The sequence below is a fragment of the Neomonachus schauinslandi genome, chromosome X, assembly GCF_002201575.2.
Source record: "Neomonachus schauinslandi chromosome X, ASM220157v2, whole genome shotgun sequence".
Classification (NCBI taxonomy): domain Eukaryota; kingdom Metazoa; phylum Chordata; class Mammalia; order Carnivora; family Phocidae; genus Neomonachus; species Neomonachus schauinslandi.
The window spans coordinates 74,295,236-74,297,525 of record NC_058419.1 but is presented as its reverse complement, the minus strand read 5'-3'; the positions used below and the strand labels follow the sequence as shown (position 1 = coordinate 74,297,525).

At 36.9% G+C, this 2,290-nt stretch overlaps 1 pseudogene; it reads right to left on the bottom strand.

The window, feature by feature from the left end:
- Positions 1–1,741: 1,741 nt before the first annotated feature.
- LOC123323563 lies at positions 1,742–1,907 on the bottom strand (annotated as a pseudogene).
- Between the last annotated feature and the right edge of the window lie 383 nt (positions 1,908–2,290).

Genomic DNA, 2,290 nt, shown 5'->3' with positions numbered 1-2,290 from the left:
ATTACAGGTGTTATTATAGAAGTGTATAAAAATTACTTTGTAGAAGACTTGGGCAATGGGAAAGTTTTAAGCAGGTGAGTGACGACAAAATAAACATTTGGAAGCCAACTCTGGTAGGTGTTATGGAAGTGGAAGAGCCTAGAAACCAATTACATGTTATTTCAATCATCCAGACAAGAGGAATAAAAGGAGCTCACTCCTAAGGTAGTATGGATGGTCATCACAGATACCATATATGCCTGAATATAAGGTGACACCCGAATATAAGCAATCCCTCATTCTCCTAATGGGAAAATACCTCCAAAAATAGTTTTTACTAGGATGAATAAGTATAAATTGTTAGAGATGATGTAATCAGATATATTTTATCATTTATTTAAACATACACCTTTTAAGTTACATATTCTATGATCTAAATAGAATCCGCAGGCAGGATGAATAAATGAATGAATGAATGAAAGGACAACAGATACCTTGCGTGAATGCAGTGGAAGAGTATAGGATTTCTGGCTTGGATCAGAAGCTGACGAAAATAATAATGTTGCTAATCATTTAGAAGGGAAACATTGGGGATCAACAACACAAGGGCTAGGGGTGTTAATCTCCCAGTACAGTCAAAACTCTACACATAACTTTTGGCTCCCTGAAAACTTAACTACTAATAGCCTACTCTTGACCGGGAGCCATATCAATAATATGAACAGTTGATTAACACATATTTTGTATGTTATATGTATTATATCCTGTATTCTTACAATAATACCTAACTTTTTCTTAATTTTGTTTTTTTTGGTATTTCTAGGCTACATAGTTTGTGTGTGAGTTTTTTCAAATTGTTGCAAATCTCCAAGAATTTTTCCAATCTATTTATTTAAAAAAATCCATGTATAAGTGGACCCACACAGTTCAAACCCATATTGTTTTGTTTTGTTTTTTTTAAGATTTTATTTATTTGCGAGAGAGACAATGAGAGACAGAGAGCATGAGAGGGGGGAGGGTCAGAGGGAGAAGCAGACTCCCTGCCGAGAAGGGAGCCCAATGTGGGACTCGATCCCGGGACTCCAGGATCATGACCTGAGCCAAAGGCAGTCGCTTAACCAACTGAGCCACCCAGGCGCCCCAAACCCATATTGTTAATAGGTAAACTGTATTTATTGATTAGCAGCCATGGGGATGACTAAGATCACTGAGGGTGTTTGTCATGTGAGTAAAGGAGGGAACTAGGCAGAACCCTGGAGAATCCCAACTCTGAGCAGGGAAAGGGGTGAAAAGAAGTGAGCCAGTGAAGAAGCCTGAGAAGGAGTGGTCGGAGAGAGAACAGAAGCAGAGGAATGAGAGAATTTTTATTTATTATTTATTTATTTATTTATTTATTTATTTATTTATTTATTTTTTGGGATGAGAGATTTTATAATGAGGCAATCAAACCCAGTGATATTAACAAAAAAGCCTTTCACCAAATTGGTAAACACAGAAGCCAAAATGAAGGAAGTCTGGAATCACTGGAAAGGGAAGTAGTAGACAAAAAGAAGTATGGGCAAGTTTTCTTCCAAGTTTGGCCATGAAGGAAAGAAAGAGGATTTGAAGTAGAAAATATAGAGTCAAGGAAGGTTTTTTTTTTTTTTTTTTTGACAGATAACATAATGATTAGAAAAATGCCTTGTTAGCAAGGAAAATTTCAGACAAAAAAAAACTAGAAGGAATACTATGGTGAACCAATATGTAGATATCACCCACTTTCAGTAGTTAGCAACTCATGGACCCTTGTGTTTCATACATGTCCACGACCCACTTTCCCCTTTCCCAAAGTAATTTGAAATAAATCCCAGAAATTAAATTACTTCATCCACAAAATATTTCAGCATGTATTTCTACACTTGATCTTAGCCAAAAGGCTGAGAAGCAATCAGCATGTATTTCTAAACAAAGTTTTTTAAAGCATAACTGTAATGATATCACACCTAAAGGGCGCCTGGGTGGTTCAGTTGGTTAAGCGACTGCCTTTGGCTCAGGTCATGATCCCAGGGTCCTGGGATTGAATCCCACATCAGGCTCCCCACTCTGCGGGGAGCCTGCTTCTCCCTCTACCACTCCCTCTGCTTGTGTTCCCTCTCTCACTGCCTCTCTCTCTGTCAAATAAATAAATAAAATCTTTAAAAAAAATCACACCTAAAATATTAATATATCAAATATGTGATCAGCATTCAAATATCACTCACTGTTGCTTAACTCTTGTGTGTTGTTCAAATAAAGTCCATATGTTGTTGTTGATATGTCTCTTAAATCTCTT